The sequence below is a fragment of the Salvelinus fontinalis genome, chromosome 31 (assembly GCF_029448725.1).
Source record: "Salvelinus fontinalis isolate EN_2023a chromosome 31, ASM2944872v1, whole genome shotgun sequence".
Classification (NCBI taxonomy): domain Eukaryota; kingdom Metazoa; phylum Chordata; class Actinopteri; order Salmoniformes; family Salmonidae; genus Salvelinus; species Salvelinus fontinalis.
This window is the reverse complement of record NC_074695.1, coordinates 12,905,278-12,925,688: the sequence shown is the minus strand read 5'-3', so window position 1 is coordinate 12,925,688 and position 20,411 is coordinate 12,905,278.

Sequence of the window (20,411 nt, the reverse complement as noted above, 5' to 3'; positions counted from 1 at the left end):
TTGATACAGGTTTGTTTAGTTGTCTGGTAGTTCCCATCCTGGATTACAATGCCTTCTAGATACGGATCTCTGGTGGACCTGGGCTCGGAGTACGTGACAATTAAAGCGCACTACAGCGGGTAGTATTTAACAAATCGGTTATGAGGCTTCGCGCGTCACTCAAGGGTTACTTTGTATCAGTTTTTAAACCGGATTGCATTTCCAACAGACTCCTAACATGCTGACCAGACCGGACACGTCGCGTGCGCGAGCGTCGCAAAATAAATTTTGAAATCCATGTTATTCGATTATTGCACCCACACTGCTCTCGCGCGCCAACGAGTGTCTGCGACGCCAAGGGCTAAAATAGAACTCATTCCTATTTCTGACGCAGATAGCGCTGCAAGTCCTGCCTCTCCCATCTCCTCATTGGTTTATAGAAGCAGGTACCCACGTGCCATCTCCTCATTGGTTTATAGAAGCAGGTACCCACGTGGGTGATAGAAAGACGAACTGTTTTGCAGGTAGTCGTGGTAATACAATGAAAGTTTAGATGCGATCACCATATAATTTAAACAATGAAAAAAAAGTTTAGATGCGATCACCATATAATTTAAACAATGAAAAAGCCTGGAAGGAGGAGAGATGACTAGAAATGATTCGGTTGGCCATTTTATGTGTGGATTAATTGTCGGAGTAGAGATCCTTGTGCATTTCAGGTAAAATAACTCAATGTTTATATCCGAGGACAAATTAGCTAGCAACAGCAAGCTAGCTAAATAGGACAAATTAACGTTAGCTAGCAAGTGCAAGCTAACTAGCTAAAATACCATACATGTTTAATGCTTTTCGACCTGTCCCCAAATTAATGTCATTGGTTCAGAGTTTGTTTTGATATTTTAACCTGCTGGTGTGATCGCGTTTGGTGTGGGGGGGCAAAATAAATGTATGCACGATAGCGCACGATGGCGCACGCTCGCAGCCGGTTTGGGCAAGGTGTAAGAAAGTAACAGGTATGGAGGTTGGCAGTCTTCTAGATGAAAAGGTATGAGAAACTCCGTCTTTTGTTGATTTTATTTTTTCAATTGAATCTTTATTTAACTTGGTAAGTCAGTTAAGAACAAATTCTAATTTACAATGACGGCCTACCGACGACTAGTGTAAACCACCTCTGTATTGGTTAGAGTTCAAATTCCCCATTGACAACCGTTTAAGTACTACAGTATGGCTAGCAGAACACTTTCTAGTTAAAAACTTAAAACTAGCAGTCGTTCAATCTTCTCGGTGTAACAGTTGGGATAGTAGGATTTAAAGAGCATTACATCTGATGCTTTGTCAAAAGTGACAACCTACAGCAGGATATTTGCAATGATTTCAGAAGCATCTATTTAGCCTAATACAGGGTTTATAATGGCTTCATAAAGCCTTAAAATTGCTTTGATATCTGTCCTTTTATTGTAGGTGGCTGATGCTGTTATCTAACCGACGTGTGTGTCAAGTGTTGCTGAAACGGGCAGTCAAACAAATCTGGGCCTGGCTGTTGACATAACAGTAAGAGGGAGCTAAGGTGATGTACATACTAGTTTGCTCCATGCAAAAGGAGGCTTGTCTACAGGCAAAAGGTTCTTGTAGGTAGATTTAAGGCTTGGTGGTTTCGAAGTTGAGATCTGCAGTGGTCATAATAATGGTGAATGAGGATGCCACTGAACAACTTGGCAATAATTCCTGTCAGAATAGGATGCGGTCTCATATGGCCAAACACCAGTGTTCCGTATTCACAAAGCGTCTAAGAGTGCTGATGTAGTGTCAGTTTTGCCTTTACAATCCTAATGAACAAGAGCTGATTCATTGATCCCAGACCAGTACTCCTATGAGGTGTAATGTGAATAGGGGTCCATATTGTCTTCTGCGTTCTGGAGATGAACCCTGGAGGTTATATTCTTAATAACATGTTTTTGGTTGCTGAAACAAATAAATGACGCCCTTAATTGTCTTAGGGTAAAAAATATGCAAATTTACAGTCTAGAGGTTGTCCGATTTGAATGAATGCGATGCAAATGTTATTGACGGGCTGCAACCTTGTGATAAGGACGGTCATTCAATGTAAAGTCCTGATCAGTCACACTACAGAGGATGGGAGTCGAGCCAAGCACAGGATATACTTGGATGTTTGATAAGCCGTTTTTGAATATGCAAAATGTCAGCCTCCTTGATTTGCGGAGGCTCTGATGATCCCACCCCATCCTAAACAAATCATTGTGCCAAAAAGAGAGGCAGAGAAGATGACAGCATCCCTGTATGGCCTAGCTAGCAGGCTGGCGCTATACAATAACATAGCATCACCCAATTGGCTTATTAAACAGACCTGTTGTGCATTGAAAGGTCATGTCCAGACTCTCTGAATGTTTGAAGGGAATAACTTAACACTATATATACAAAAGTATGTGGACAGTCTGTCAACGTAGTGGTTACGGCTATTTCAGCCACACCCGTTGCTGACAGGTGTATAAAATTGAGCACACAGCCATGCAATCGCCATAGACAAACATTGGCAGTAGAATGGCCTTACTGAAGAGCTCAGTGACTTTCAACGTGACACTGTTATAGGATGCCACTTTTCCAACAAGTCAGTTTGTAAAATTTCTGCCCTGCTAAAGCTGCCCCAGGTCAACTGTAAGTACTGTTATTGTGAAGTGGAAATGTCTAGGAGCAACAACGCCTCAGCCACTAAGTGGTATGCCACACAAGCTCAGAGAATGGGACCGTCGAGTGCTGAAGCGCACAGCGCATAAAAATAGTCTGTCCTCGATTGCAACACTCATTACCGAGTTCCAACTGCCTCTGGAAGCAACGACAGCACAATAACTTTTTGTCGGGAGCTTCATGAAATGGGTTTCCATGGCTGAGCAGCCGCACACAAGCCTAAGATCTCCATGCGCAATGTCAAGTGTTGTGGCGTAAAGCTTGCCGCCATTGGACTCTGGAGTAGTGGAAATGCGTTTTCTGGTGATTAATCACGCTTCACCATCTGGCAGTCTGATGGATGAATCTGTGTTTGGAGGATGCCAGGAGAATGCTACCTGCCCGCATGCATAGTGACAACTGTAAAGTTTGGTGGAGGAGGAATAATGGCCTGGGGCTGTTTTTCCATGGTTCAGGTTCCTTAGTTCCAGTGAAAGTAAATCTTAACGCTACAGCACAGAATCATATAGAATGTTATTGTGTGCTTCCAACTTTGTGGCAACAGTTTGGGGATGGCCCTTTCCTGTTTCAGCATGACAATGCCCCTGTGCATGAAGCGAGGTCCATACAGAAATTGTTTGTTGAGATCAGTGTGGAAGAACTTGACTTGCCTGCACAGAGCCCTGACCTCAACCCCATCAAACACCTTTGGGATGAATTGGAACACCGACTGCGAGCCAGGCCTAATCGCCCAACATCAGTGCCTGACCTCACTAATGCTCTTGTGGCTGAATGGAAGCAAGTCCCCGCAGCAATGTTCCAACATCTAGTGGAAAGCCTTCCCAGACAAGTGGAGGCTGTTATACCAGTAAAGGGGGGACCAACTCCATATTAAAGGCAATAATTTTGGAATGAGATGTTTGGTGAGCAGGTATCCATATACCTTTGGTCATATAGTGTATTTCTCTGTTGATGACTGAATGCTTTGTGTTATACACACAGCCTTCTCTTTTGCCCATTGTATTTACTTTGTGTATAACATCAACATTACAAACCCGCAAATGAACATGAATAAGGAAGTGTGCATGCACAGTTAGAAAGTGCTGTGCAAGGTTTGAAGATTACAGCTCGACACTGCCTAGTTATGCAATGGATATGATGGAGTCTGTACTAATGTGGGGGAGTTGACTTAGGTAGAATTTGAATACTCTGAATTGCATCAGCCCTCTTTCTGAGCTCTATGGATGCATTGTAATTCCCCAATTCTAAACATATTTAAAGGGGTGGGGGAGGTAATATTGTGTGGCCTCGTGGGCTGAGTGTCCGTTTGCTGACAGCCTAATTCTTTCAGTTGCCTAGCAACCCATTATGAGCAGCCATATTAGTTCTTCTTAAAGGGATAGTTCACACTGAAGTCAAAATTAAAAGGGAAGATGGGGCCCATGTAATCTATTTACATGGTGACTTTCTTTAATTCCAGTTTTGTAGCCTGTAGATGTCTCCTAATGCATATAGGAACTACAACCACAGATTGTTTGGTATATGGGTTCAGCTTGACTCTAGACCACCCTTAAGGTATAAAAAAAGTATTTGATTTCAGGTGAACTGTCCCTTTAACTCAGTGGGCTCTCGTGTGCAGAGGAGCTGTCTGAGACGGTGTCTTAGTGAGACATGCAGTGAGTCTATACCTGCTCTTAGATTCCCATGGGCTTTGATTTGTCATAGTGAAGGATTTCCTACCTCGCTCACTGCCAGGCTTTTGGGAATCTTTTCAGGGCTAGGATAATGCTTTGACTTTCCTGACGTTTTACTCTAACCTAAGCATTTTTCTAAGAGATGATGCACACTATACATTGAGTATACAAAACATTAAGAATACCTGCTCTTTTCATGACATAGATTGACCAGGTGAATGCAGTTGAAGGCTATGATCCCTTACTGATGTCACTTGTTAAATCCACTTCAATCAGTGTATGAATGGGAGGAGACCGGTTAAAGGATTGTTCAGCCTTGAGACAATTGAGACATGAATTGTGTGTGTGTGTGCTATTCAGAGGGTGAAGTGGCAAGACAAAAGATTGAAGTGCCTTTGACTTCCGTTTTTCTGGAAAACGGTCCTTTTCGTCCTCATGCAAAGTAGCACAAAACACAGCAGTCATTTTGGAATCATACCAAGAGCTCATACCGGAGCTCTGAGGCTTGCGTCGAAATCACTAAACAGTGTAAACCAGTGGATGCTGGTGTTCCTAATGTTTGGTATGCTCAGATACATGTTCACGTAGTTACATCGAAGTGCCTATGAAGTCACGCTAAAGAGTGGTCCCAAAGTAAGTGTTTACATGGGACATGGTTATGCCATTAAAGTCCAGTGTGGTTCAGTTTGTAGAGCCTGGTGTTTGCAACACTAGGGTTGTGGGTTTGATTCCCATGGGGGACCAGAATGAAAAAAGTATGAAATTCTATGCACTCCCTACTGTAATTTGTTGTGGATAAGAGTGTCTGCTAAATGTAAAAATATAAGTATTTCACTTCATACCTGCTGCATCCTGTGCACGTGACAAATATACTCTGATTTTGATTTTTACAATGATGGGTCAATAGGGTAATGGCTACATATAGAAGTACCCACAACCCTATTCATTAAGTTCTCACAAGGCATTAGGCTCTGAATTAGCTACAGATTGTAACACCAGAATGTGATTTAACCAAACATTGGCATGCTGCTTGGAGAAGTAAGCAGTCGTTCAATCTTCTCGATGTAAAGGTTGGGATAATGGAACAATTCAGAGTACTGAGCGTTCCTCATCTCTGGATTGAGGTTCCTTTTTCCAAGACATATCTCGTGCTGGCGCTGCAGTTTCTTAATGTACACAGGAAGCCTGTCAGACTAGTGCAGCTGTAAGAAACCAGGTCTGCTCTGCTGGCTAGTGCATATTGTAGAAGTGCCAGAGAGCTGCTTCCTTCCTGCACATGCCCTTAGTAACGGTAGCTGCCACACCCAACCTAAAACATACCTCTACAATGGTTGTGGCAACAACCCTGAAGCTCATAAATGAAATGCTGGAACTAACAGTAGCTAAACGGATGTTGGACAACTTTAGTGTGTTGTTGTACTTGTGTTCAAACAAAATATTGGTATTGAAACAAGGCTGCCCAGTCATGTGAAATCCATAGATTAGGGCCTAATGAATTTATTTCAATTGACTGATTTCCTTATATGAACTGTAACTCAGTAAAATTGTTGAAATTGTCGCATGTTGCGTTTTATATATATTTTTCAGTGTATGTTTATATATATATATTTTTTTTTTTCTTCTTCCCTCGCATCTAAAGCTGCCTGATGCAGCTAGCCAGTTGATAGTAAAGTAGGATGGATGATACAGCTAGCTAGCTGCAATGGCTAGCCAGGAGTTTGTCTGAAATGTAGACTTACCAATGAACAACAGTGTGCACTTCGTCCGCTGCTAGTCCTATCAACCGCTTGCTGAACATGGTGGTTTGAAGAACTCAATTATCTCAAGGCTTAAAAATCCTTCATTAACTCTTCTTTTCTCCTTCATCTAATAGTTGACATCAATAAGGGATCATAGCTTTCACCTGATCAGTCTATGTTATGGAAAGAGCCCTCTCCTGTACTCCCTGTTCACCCACGACTGCGTGGCCATGCACGCCTCCAACTCAATCATCAAGTTTGCAGACGACACTACAGTGGTAGGCTTGATTACCAACAACGACGAGACGGCGTACAGGGAGGAGGTGAGGGCCCTCGGAGTGTGGTGTCAGGAAAATAACCTCACACTCAATGTCATGAAAACGAAGGAGATGATCGTGGACTTCAGGAAACAGCAGAGGGAGCACCCCCCTGTCCACATCGACGAGACAGTAGTGGAGAGGGTAGTAAGTTTTAAGTTCCTCGGCGTACACATCACGGACAAACTGAATTGGTCCACCGACACAGACAGCGTTGTGAAGAAGGCGCAGCAGCGCCTCTTCAACCCCAGGAGGCTGAAGAAATTCGGCTTGTCACCAAAAGCACTCAAACTTTTACAGATGCACAATCGAGAGCATCCTGCCGGGCTGTATCACCACCTGGTACGGCAACTGCTCCGCCCACAACCGTAAGGCTCTCCAGAGGGTAGTGAGGTCTGCACAACGCATCACCGGGGGCAAACTACCTGCCCTCCAGGACACGTACACCAACCGATGTCACAGGAAGGCCATAAAGATCATCAAGGACAACAACCACCTGAGCCACTGCCTGTTCACCCCGCTATCATCCAGAAGGTGAGGTCAGTACAGGTGCATCAAAGCAGGAACCGAGAGACTGAAAAACAGCTTCTATCTCATGGCCATCAGACTGTTAAACAGCCACCACTAACATTGAGTGGCTGCTGCCATACATGTAAAAAATGTATCACTAGCCACTTTAAACAATGCCACTTAATATAATGTTTACATACCCTACAGTACTCATCTCATATGTATATACTGTACTCGATACCATCTACTGCATCTTGCCTATGCCGTTCTGTACCATCACTCATTCATATATCTTTATGTACATATTCTTCATCCCTTTACACTTGTGTGTATAAGGTAGCTGTTGTGAAATTGTTAGGTTAGATTACTCGTTGGTTATTACTGCATTGTCGGAACTAGAAACACAAGCATTTCGCTACACTCGCATTAACATCTGCTAACCATGTGTATGCAACAAATAAAACATTTGATTTGATTTGTTCCTAATGTTTTGTACACTCAGGGTATCTACTGTCTTTTATGAACTTACAGTGGTTGAAAAAATAACATTAATCTGCTAAATGAATTGGCTTTGTTTTGGTTTCATATGCTGTGGCTGTATTAATTAAATTACACTGCTAAGATTCTAAATAATTGTGTTGAAAACATGGACACTGCTAAGATTCTAAATAATTGTGTTGAAAACATGGACACTGCTAAGATTCTAAATAATTGTGTTGAAAACATGGACACTGCTAAGATTCTAAATAATTGTGTTGAAAACATGGACACTGCTAAGATTCTAAATAATTGTGTTGAAAACATGGACACTGCTAAGATTCTAAATAATTGTGTTGAAAACATGGACACTGCTAAGATTCTAAATAATTGTGTTGAAAACATGGACCCTGCTAAGATTCTAAATGGTTATGTTGAAAACATCAGAACTCTTCCATGGGTACTGCTTCGCACATGTATCCACACGGATCATACACACCGGAGAAATGAGCTGAAGGCAGGGGTCTGGCTGACACTTTGCTTCCTTCCTTCACACAACGGAAATCCCAATTATTAATGTCGTTCCCCCCAGAAGTTAAACGGGAAGTGACAACTTTCGCGAGAATATACATTCTGGGTAACCGAGATCAGTCGAATACTAACCACTGGCTGCCCTAAAATGATCCTCTGGAAATATAAATACTGAATTATGTCTAGTTTAAGTGATCCTGAACATATCTGCCTATTTGTCTCATTGCTCAATGCCCATATTCTGAATTGGGTTTGTGTTGTCAACAGTAGCAGATTCAGACAGGAGGGGGTTAGGTTGGCCTAATGAGGTGTGATGTTGAAAATGAACACACTACAGTTTACAATGTCCATATCAAAGGGTGCCCACAAGGTCACCTATACATTTATGTAGAAGCGTAATCTCAATTTTCATAATTTTAAATGACTGTTTAGATTTGAATATGAAAAGAAACCAACATTTTTAGTGATGGATGTAGGCCTATGGATTTGTAATGGATTACAAATGCAGTTCATCAGTTGATGCTATTGTGTGTTGATGAAGATATTAACCTATCCATCAAAATGTAGCCTGCCACCGACCTGGAGATGCAGGGTAGGTAGCCATTTTGTGCCAACAAAGAGCCACTCTGAATCCGGCAGATGGCCGTGGTACCAACCATGATGTAGTCAACAGCTGAGACCTGGCATGGTTTGAGACAGAAACAAGGAGCAATCACGGGTGTCCATGTCCACATCAATAGTAGACGAGAAACAGAAGTGAAACCTGCATTATAATGAATGGTTTGCTCACCACATGCCAATGAATGTGAGTTGGATTTGCAATTCACTCCCAATTAGGCTCGCCGTCTCATCAGTGCAGCCAACCTTTTCTGTATATGCTGTGCCTCTGATATTTCATGGAAATATCTTACTACTAGATAGCTTGATGGGACCAGCCTGATCACATTTAACTTCTAAACAGAATAGGGAACGCAGCTATCAGGCTGGTTTCATCAGGCTAACTACTACACACCGGTTGCCTATTTTGCATAATTGTTTGTAGCTGTTAGCTATTTGCTTTAGTTGTTTGCTAATAGCTAGTTGATTTTTGCATCTAGCCTTTTATATTTCACTTAAAATGCTCACATAGTGAGACACACTTGTTTAACTGCATGAGGGAAGTGAATTATTCCGCAACAAGGCTGACATTTCTTTTAGTCAATGAATAAGAATGACTTGCCCAAGTTTGTCAAGGTGAAGCTGCTCTTTGACAGAGCAGCTGTCTAGCTGGTGTTTTGTAGCATGCAGATGTGAGTTGTGAGAAGAGTAGCCTTGTGTCTCTTGCCTCTGGCTTGTATGAGTGCAAAACGCACATGTACTGTAGGCCTATGGAACACTGGAGTCAACGTGTAGGACTATGGAACACTGGAGTCAACATGTAGGATAATGGAACACTAGAGTCAACGTGTAGGACTATGGAACACTGGAGTCAACGTGTAGGACTATGGAACACTGGAGTCAACGTGTAGGACTATGGAACACTGGAGTCAACGTGTAGGACTATGGAACACTGGAGTCAACGTGTAGGACTATGGAACACTGGAGTCAACGTGTAGGACTATGGAACACTGGAGTCAACGTGTAGGACTATGGAACACTGGAGTCAACGTGTAGGACTATGGAACACTGGAGTCAACATGTAGAACTATGAAACACTGGAGTCAAAGCAAATTAACCTTGTCTTCAAAACGATTACATGTGTACAACATCACATTTGTTTTCGGTGGGACAAACCACAAAGCACATTCCACCAAATAGTTTTACGGTATTTTCCTTGCATTATCTCTGGTTAAAGATTGAGTTTTGATGTCCGTTGGAGTACTGTAGTACTGGAGTTCTCATGCCCATCCCTGGAGCAGTGATGAAAGACTAGCGTGATATCTGAATGAGAGTGACTGACTGGTTGGTTGACTTGTGCTTGCCTGGAGTGGCATCTCACACAACCTGGCATCCTGTAGGGCAGGCCCTAGTTTCAGAATTCAGACGGACACACAGTGTGCTGCAGCTTATATGTGGCATGGTATTTGCCACCAGGCTGTCACTGCCATGGATCATTCCGCTTCCTCCCACTAAAGGAAGTCCAAATGTTCATCTGCACAGTTCAACCTGTAGCCGTGCACAGTTGCTAAAATCATATTGTGTAGTAATTCATCCTTCTTTGGTCTGTTTAACACATTCAAATGGTAGTCACGTGATGGATGGATGTCTGTAGTGGTTTGTTGTAATTCCATTTTTACAAGATATTTAGTCCACACATCTAACGCTGATCCACCACTGGACAGGTACCTCAAGCGTTGTCTTAAGGAAATACTCTCTGACTGTATTCAATGCATGTCTGGCTTGGGCTGTATTTTAATTTGTTCAAGCTTCTCGACTGAATCCAATTGGGTGTATTTCCATTTGCACTAACCCTGGTGTGTTGCAAAGTGAAAGAGTCTGTGTGATTTGAATAATATTAATCAATGTCAAAGAGTCTGTCATTTTAATAATATTCATCAATGTGAAAGTCTTTGTGATTTGAATAATATTAATATTATTTCTCCTGTGTAGGGACATGCTGATCACCTGCACAGTCAGTCAGGCCTCAGTCTGTCTACACTCACCCCCCCCTCCCCCCTCTCTCTCTATACCTCATCTTCTCCTTTCACCTCCTCTTCTCTACTATCTTTTCTGCTCCTCCTCCTTTCCCCTCCTCTGCAATCATTCTATCATTAATCCGTCTATGTCCCAAGATTTTGATTTGACATGTCTCTGGATATTCATAGTTGTCTTTCATTATTTTCTTGCAGTCTTCCCCAGTACTCCATTGAAGCCTGGTACGCCATGTCCAGGTGAAGACAATGAGTACTAGTGCTACATATTACACGCACGTATTACACCTGGTTTCCCAGGAAATGCTAACACCGCTAACCATTCGCAAAATGTAAACAAAACTAGAGGCCCCTCCCCATTATTTTTGGAGGCATGAAGCAGTGTTCTGTAGCTAGGAAATGAGAATAAGCGCGCTAGCTAGCTGAATGTAAATTAATATAATATTTGAATGTGGAATGATACAACAAATTTGTTTACATTCAGTTAGCTATCGCTAGCTAGCTCCCGCAACACGACATGACCCCCTACCTTGGTGGAGTATTCATCTAGGAGAGGATAGTGTAGGAGTACTAACTTACTAATTGTAAATAACCTAGTAGTTAACTGTAGGATGAAACATTACACTTATTTACAAGTTAAATAAGTAACTTTCCTTCAGTCTTTGCTACTGCTCGCAATATCTATCGCACTCCACACTGCCCTTTCCCACCTGGACAAAAGGAACACCTATGTGAGAATGCTGTTCATTGACTATAGCTCAGAGTTCAACACCATAGTTCCCACAAGGCTCATCACTAAACTAAAGACCCTGGGACTTAACATCTCCCTCTGCAACTGGATCCTGGACTTCCTGACAAGCTGCCCCCAGGTGGTAAGAGTAGACACCACACTGCCAGGTCTCTGACCTCTTCCCTATAGGCTGTCTCATCGTTGTCTGTGTTCAGGTCTACCACTGTAGTGTCGTCTGCAAACTTAATGATGATGTTGGAGTTGTACTTGGCCACGCAGTCGTGGGTGAACAGGGAGTACAGGAGGGGACTAAGCATGCACACCTGAGGGGCCCCTGTGTTGGCAGAGGTCAGAGACCTGGCAGTGTGATGTCAGGACAACAAGCGCTCCCTCAACGTCAGCAAGACAAAGGAGCTGATCGTGGACTATAGGAAATGGATCGACAGGGCTGTAGTGGAGCGGGTGGAGAGTTTCAAGTTCCTTGGTGTCCACATCACCAACAAACTATTTGAGTCTGAGGTCATGAGCGCTCTGGAGCAAGTTTTCGTCAAAGATCTCTGTACTTTACTCAGTTTTTTGTTGTTATTCTTAAAGGACATGGAGGTTGTGTAAAAGTTGCTTCAATATTGATAAAATATAAGTATTGTAATGATAAAGAATACTATTTTCTTAAACCTTTAAAAAAAACAAAAAAAACAAAGCAACATATGATGTAGATATGTTCCTCGTGTGCATGCTCACAACAAAAGACCTGCTGAACGATACCTGGACGTTGCTTCAACGTTTACTGGAGCAGCCCAGTAATGTTAAGCACATCTTAGTTCTGGAGCGTTCCCTCCAATAAGTTGTCAGGGGTTTACCACTCGTCCGTTTCACAGGGTGGCGGCAGCAGCAGGATGTCTTCAGCTCACTGCTGACATCTTCACTAACCCCCTTCCTTTCTCTCCTTCCCTCTCTTTTCTCTCTCTCCATTCCCTCTGACACTAGCTATGGTTTCTCTCCCTCTATTCCCTCTTTTTTCTCTCTCCATTACATTCCCTGGCTGTGAGGCTGATTTTGAGACACAGTACTCCCACGCTGTCTGACTGAGATATTCCTTGTTGATGGGTTCTCTGGTGTTGGGTTGTCTAATATCAGCATCACGGAGAGGTGTGCATGTTAACCTTTATGCTAATGTCTGTAATTACAATCACTTTCTCTAATTGGTTAAGAATGGTTCACTTTGAAGATTAACATGACAAATGTCTTATACTGTAAGTCAGAAAGGAAAACGCTGCTGCTCATGCGCCCAGGTGATTGTATTTACAACAACGTCTCGACCCTTAGAACTTCAGGCATCCATATGAGTCATCTTGTGCTCTGTTGTTGGTCTTCGGTGTGTGGTGTATCGTGGCATCTCTCTTTCTAGCCCTCTCATTCTCACTCTAGTCCTCTCTTCCTCTCACTCTCTAGCCCTCTCATTCTCACTCTAGTCCTCTCTTCCTCTCTCTCTCTAGCCCTCTCATTCTCACTCTCTAGCCCTTTCATTCTCACTCTCTAGTCCTCTCTTGCTCTCTCTCTCTAGCCCTCTCATTCTCACTCTCTAGCCCTCTCATTCTCACTCTCTAGCCCTCTCATTCTCACTCTCTAGTCCTCTCATTCTCACTCTCTAGTCCTCTCTATCTCTCTCTCTCTCGCTCTCCCTCTAAATATCTCTATCTCTCTCACATAGTATCGGGTTGCCTATAGCACACTCTTGTACATTTGCTGTGCCAGCATGTTTTGCCGGGTGGTGTACCAGTGTGGGTTTTAGGCTGTGTGTGTGATGGTAAGTGTGTGTGTGTGATGGTAAGAGTGAGGCAAGGGTGAGGCAAGGTTGAGGCAAGGAAGAGTGAGGCAAGGAAGAGTGAGGCAAGGAAGAGTGAGGCAAGGAAGAGTGAGGTAGGGAAGAGTGAGGTAGGGAAGAGTGAGGTAAGGAAGAGTGAGGTAAGGAAGAGTGAGGTAAGGTAAGAGTGGGAGGAGGAAGAGTGAGGATGAGGTAAGAGTGGGAGGAGGAAGAGTGAGGATGAGGTAAGAGTGGGAGGAGGAAGAGTGAGGATGAGGTAGGAATGGGAGGAGGAAGAGTGAGGATGAGGTAAGAGTGGGAGGAGGAAGAGTGAGGATGAGGTAGGAATGGGAGGAGGAAGAGTGAGGATGAGGTAGGAATGGGAGGAGGAAGAGTGAGGATGAGGTAGGAATGGGAGGAGGAAGAGTGAGGATGAGGTAGGAATGGGAGGAGGAAGAGTGAGGATGAGGTAGGAATGGGAGGAGGAAGAGTGAGGATGAGGTAGGAATGGGAGGAGGAAGAGTGAGGATGAGGTAGGAATGGGAGGAGGAAGAGTGAGGATGAGGTAGGAATGGGAGGAGGAAGAGTGAGGATGAGGTAGGAATGGGAGGAGGAAGAGTGAGGATGAGGTAGGAATGGGAGGAGGAAGAGTGAGGATGAGGTAGGAATGGGAGGAGGAAGAGTGAGGATGAGGTAGGAATGGGAGGAGGAAGAGTGAGGATGAGGTAGGAATGGGAGGAGGAAGATGGAGGATGAGGGAGGAATGGGAGGAGGAGGAGATAGGAGTGAGGGAAGAATGGGAGGAGGACTAAAACAGGAAATTGTCCTGGAGATAGCATTCCTATTGTCTCTGGGGAGGAGTCTATGCAGCTGCAGTATCACAGTGTTTCTGTGTGAGAGACAGAGAGGCTGTGTCCACCTTGTTGTCATTGTCTGAGGCCTCCCGGGTGGCACAGCGGTCTAAGGCACTGCATCTCAGTGCTAGAGGTTTCATTACAGTCACTGGTTTGAATCCAGGCTGAATCACATCTGGCCGTGATTGGGAGTCTCATAGGGCGGCGCACAAATGGCCCAGCGTCGTCCGGGTTTGGCTGTCATTGTAAATAAGAATTTGTTCTTAACGGACTTGCCTAGTTCAAAAATGTGTGTGTGTGTGTGTATATATATATATATATATATATATATATATATATTAGCTGAGGTTAGCTGAAGTGTACCGTTCAGGCTACGCTAGCTCTTTGTCCTTGGAGAAGGTTAGCGGAAGTGTACCGTTCAGGCTACGCTAGCTCTTTGTCCTTGGAGAAGGTTAGCGGAAGTGTACCGTTCAGGTTACGCTAGCTCTTTAAGGTCTTCTGTCGTCTTCTGAGAGCAAGTCTTCTTCTGAGTCTGTTTAGTGCATGGGCACTTCTGTCCCAATTTGTCTACTGGATTGCAGGTACTATTCCCTTAAATGGACTTTAGGGAATACTTCCTGGCAGTTACCAGTTCTGGCCGTTAAAGGCAAAGGTCCAGGCTCTGTGGTCGGGCTGCTGGAGATGGAGGTTCTCCTCCCTTCTTTGGGTCCAGAGTTAAGAGGTCCGGCAGGATAAGAGGTTAAGAGTGTGAGGTGGAGACAGCAGAGTCCTTTTGTAGTCCTGTGAGGTCATGTTACGTTCCCCAGTTTCTGTGTTGTGGTTTGTATTTGAGTGTGTGTTTCAGGACATTGCTTCCTGAGTTCTCCCCAACCAGCTGATTGGTCGACCCCATGCTAATTGATGATTGGAGCTGACCCCGCCCCCTCGTCAAGATACAGCTGTTTCTAATCACCGTTGCCACCTGAAGATATAAAAGCCAGTGTTCTGTTCAAGAGAAAAGATTAGAGGGAGATTTAATATTTTGGAGAGATCATGAGAAGAGATTGGAGAGAGATTGAATATTTTGGAGAGAGCATTAGAGCAAGAGAGATGATAGGCAGGCTGAGATCCTTAGATCTTAGATTAGAATTAGATTGTGATATAGTGTTGGTTGTTTAACAGAAAGTGTGGTATTAATGTGTTAGTTGTTGTTGGTAGCAGCTTTGATATGTTCTGTGTTTGTTGCTTTGTCAAAGCTTCTTTAGTGGCCTGAGTTAGTTTACTCAGTTTTGTTGTAAAAGTGTTTGTGAAATTGTTAATAATTATTCTGTTTCATTTGTTCCCAGGGGGGAAGGAGAAGGCACTTTGGGAGTGTTTAGGCAAGAGGCCCGCGGGCATACATATACCCGTAGTATATTCACTGTCTAGGCACACTAGGTAAGACCTGGACGGACCACCCCCTGTATTTTGGTTAGGGCACCAGGTGGTGCTAAGTTAGGTAAGTTAAGTGGGTAGGCAGGTTAGATAGGAGAGGGGGAGCTTTGATATTTACTTTCTTTCCTTTGGTTCCGTCCAGCCCCTTTTCCCCATATTACCGTGTAGGAAATAAATCCTAGTAAACGGTAAATTCTGCCTTTGTCGTCCTTAATCGCACCTACAGTTCATACCTCTTTTGCTTCACGTTGAGTTGCAGCAGGGTGTTGCGTTCCTTCTTCTCAGAGGCGTGCGTAACAGGTCACATGGTATCACACCCATAGAAATAGAAAGGGCATCTTCATTCAAGTCATTGATGGCATAATGGGTGGACTGGCAGCCATTTTGAGTGTACCCATGCTAGGAAATAAAAAATCAGGAAGTGTACCCTTCAATTTGTGCTGTGAGTTGCTGAATCAACACAACTGACATTACAGTTGCATGAGCCACATCAGTTAGCATCATCTGAATGAAAATTATTCATTACCATGGCAAATTGGGAAAAATAAACATTCTTTCCCATTGACCGCCAGTGTAAAAGAGCCAACTTCGTTGTTTATATTTTTGTTATATACAGAAGGAAAAAAAACATGCCAAAAAGCTGCTGTGTTGAATGTACATGTAACCAGGTCACAAATCCCAACCTGTGGTTGCCAATGCTCCCACGTAGGGAAGTAGAGCCTGCGGGAAGAGTCCTGTGGCTTCAGGCTATTCAACGTGGGAGGGTGGGAAATGTGGGGATCCGGTGTCCAAATAGGCTACACGTAACTATGTGTGTGGAAACATTTCATCACAGGTATGATGTTTAACTTGTTTAGTATAGTCCATTTGTAACCCCACTCACTACATGGAGCTGTTTACGTTTGTTTGTGTTGTTAGTCTTGGCTAGCTTAATGTTCCGGTCAGTAGCTCTCACTCACTCACGTGGCTGCTAGCATCGAAGCTGCTAGCATCGTCATGGAAAACGGCATGAGGGAAGCACTACAATAGTATGTTTTTCTAAGTAGTGAGAACATTCAGGAGCAGGCAATGTTGTTCTTTGCTTAAAAAGCAGACAAAAATAAAATTGTTTGGGAAAAAAGGCCAGGTATTTGCTGTGAGCCAATGGGGTAACCTAGGTAACGACATATTATTTTCCCCATAGTCGGGCAGGGCCACGATGTTCTATCTAAAACCGACTGGGTCTATCAGTTGATAGAACATTCCAAAATACCAAGGGAATGATTGCATCACATTATCAAGCAGCCTTTGCGAGTTTACACATGAGTTTACCAGTCAATTGCCAGCTTCCATGTCCATTCTCTTCATTCTGATTTCTGTGACCACACCTAGGTGTGAAGGACCACTTTTATGACCCTTTGTCTTGGAGAAAGAGAGAGCGCTCGGAGGAAATCAGTAGTCCACAACAGTTCAGCGTTATAAACAGACAGAAAAAGGATGTTCAACATGTGACGTTAAAACGACACGTCACTACAATAGAGAATAGACATACCAGACTTGTGAAATCAAGATCTCTGTTTGTTCTATAAGGTACTGTTCTATTTTTAATCTGAACATTTCACCTTGACAAACATGCCATGCAACTGTAGTGTTTGGGAGTAGTTGCCCTGGTGATGACGTCAGATCAAAGACTAGCAGTGTGAAAACTATGCAGCATCTCTTGGAAGACAATGGAGGTTAACTACATAATAGAAAAAGACTTCAAACCAACAGGAATAGAATGGTGAGGAGGAGGAAGTGTCTACCATGTCCGGAGGAGACTTCACCATTCATTTTGTTTTGAGCTTTGTTCTACTATTGACAGGTGCATCTGATTTCAGGATTGTACTGTATATCGATTCACTGTCCTTAAATATGAGTCATCTGGTTTCAGGATTGTACTGTATATCGATTCACTGTCCTTAAATATGAGTCATCTGATTTCAGGATTGTACTGTATATCGATTCACTGTCCTTAAATATGAGTCATCTGATTTCAGGATTGTACTGTATATCGATTCACTGTTCTTAAATATGAGTCATCTGATTTCAGGATTGTACTGTATATCGATTCACTGTCCTTAAATATGAGTCATCTGGTTTCAGGATTGTACTGTATATCGATTCACTGTTCTTAAATATGAGTCATCTGATTTCAGGATTGTACTGTATATCGATTCACTGTCCTTAAATATGAGTCATCTGGTTTCAGGATTGTACTGTATATCGATTCACTGTTCTTAAATATGAGTCATCTGGTTTCAGGATTGTACTGTATATCGATTCACTGTCCTTAAATATGAGTCATCTGGTTTCAGGATTGTACTGTATATCGATTCACTGTCCTTAAATATGAGTCATCTGATTTATTCGTTTCCGTCTCTAAATTGTTTCATCAACGTTTTCGCCGCCAGCTCCTTATGTCAGGGCATAAAAACTACAATCTGCCTTATGAATTAATGACTGGTCTTGGAACTGGGCAGCCTCTTCCTGCTTGGCTCGATGGGATATCTAGTGATTTTACCAAAACAGCCAGATTCACTGACTGTATGTACACAGTCTTGTACCCTTAACCTTTTTTTAAACTGACTATCATATTTGGTGATTAAATCAGACTTTATTTAATATAGTGATTAATCCAGGAATGTCACAAGTTAATTGACACGAGAAAACGAGCAACTCTACAGAGTGCAATAACTACAATGAATGGCTAAATTACATCTGGACAGGAAGGGTCCATGGAGCTCCTACTCTTCCTCCTCACCACTCTATAATGAGTATAATTAAGCAATAAGGCCCAAGGGGGTGTGGTATATGGCCGCAACTCGGAGTGCCTGGATACAGCCCTTAGCCATGAGGTGCCTTATCTCTATTATAAACTGGTTACCAATGTAATTAGAACAGTAAAAGTTTTTTGTTGTTGTTGACATACCCATGGTATACGGTCTGATATACCACAGCTTTCAGCCAATCAGCATTCAGGGCTCGAACCACCCATTGTATAATGAGGTATAAGGAGTTGTTTTAAGCATGTTTAAGCCTTTTATAATGGTTTATTATCACTCATAATATGATATTTATAAGTGTGGTTAATTTTCTACAGACTCAAACCGGCTGATAACTCAGGATCATGATGAGATTATAGTAATATATTAGAAATGGTTCATAGGTCGAGTACTTGAACAATTGTTTGTTATTTGTTGTGTGATATAAAGGGGGTTAGTCAGGAGTATTTGAGTGTAAGGCAGAGCGTCTGTTATATACAGGGTGTCTGTCATTTATCTGTTGCTGTATGGAGATGTCTCAATGACTAGTAGGAAGAGGAGGAAGTGAGGTCATCAGAAATGTTTAATGAATGCGATTAAGTGCCCTGTCTGGGTGGGCTTTTCCACCGTTGGGAATTTGTTTTCCGAAATACTAGAGCTCTTCATTACGGAATCCCAAGACGGTTTTCCTGGACTTTGTTCTACAACAGTTTATTTTTGAAACTGCAAATTCAAACCAGACTCTGTTTGTCAACCATCTTGGTTCATCTCTTTAAATATGTGAGCATGGCCACTGTCTTTCAGAATTCGGATGCTTCTGGTTCTTCAAAGACTGATATGAATATGCATTAAGGTGGATTTTGTTTATTAACGAATGTGATAAACCATTTTGTTTCTAGGTTAGGAAACCAATCTAGATATGTATCTCTCCCCCTGTCAATTTGTGGACGACCTCACACACTGACTGTAGCGTGTTAGCATGTATTTACTGTATAAGCCTTTTACCGCTGTGCTCCAAAAGCACAATACAAACATAATGTAGGTGTACTCGCTGTGTTAGACATGTTTTTCACACTAACCATACTCACTAGACAGGATGGTACAGAATTAGAACTCACCTAACTGGCAAAGCATTGTGCTCATTGGAGACTATTAATTGGCAGATGGCAGCTTCAGATGAATTATAAACTAGAACAATTCTAAGTATAAAAAGGTAAAGAGAGATTAGTTCACTGCATAGGCCTGCGTTCGCCGGCTTTGATATAGCAGTTCTCCCCGTACTGACCTTACTGTACTGCACAGTACAGGCTATGCTAGCTTGTCTCCTCACAGACCTCATCAAAACACACAGCTCACAACAACAGACAATGTTTAATCTCCCTCTAAACGGAGCTCGCTAGCTGGCTTACTGATCCGGCCTTGTCAGGCTCATTGTGTGAGCCGTTAGTTGAGGACTCTGCTCGGCCCTGAGAGTGAAAAGACCCCCCTCTGTGTGGGAGGAGGGCGGAGGGGGTTGAAAGCCCGGATGCACTTAGACGGAGGCTGCACCGGGCTCTTCAGCGGTCCCCTCACCACCTCCTCCTCTTCCACCGCTCAGCATCGATCCATGTCGTGTTTTCCCAGCAGCCTCCGCTGTGTACCACTGCCTCTCCGGGGCCGAGCGCGGTTACCCCCATGCCTGGCGACATCAGGAGGAGATGTCATAGAGAGACAGGGATAGAGGTGGAAAGAAAGATCACTGTACCGTAAAATATTGGTTCTTTATGTTCACGACATCAGAGAGAGATACAGAGGAGAGGCATCAGAGAGAGAGAAACAGGGGGAGAGGCATCAGAGAGAGAAACAAAGGAGGAGAGGCATCAGAGAGAGATACAGAGGAGAGGCATCAGAGAGAGAGAAACAGGAGGAGAGGCATCAGAGAGAAAGAGGAGGAGAGGCATCAGAGAGAGAGATACAGAGGAGGAGAGGCATCAGAGAGAGATACAGAGAGGCACCAGAGAGAGAGAGAAAGAGGAGGAGAGGCATCAGAGAGAGAGAAACAGAGGAGAGGCATCAGAGAGAGATACAGAGAGGCACCAGAGAGAGATAAAGAGGAGGAGAGGCATCAGAGAGAGAGAAACAGAGGAGTGTCATCAGAGAGAGAGAAACAGAGGAGAGGCATCAGAGAGAGAAACAGAGGAGGAGAGGCATCACAGAGAGAGAGAAACAGAGGAGAGGCATCAGAGAGAGAAATAGAGGAGGAGAGGCATCAGAGAGAGAGAGAAACAG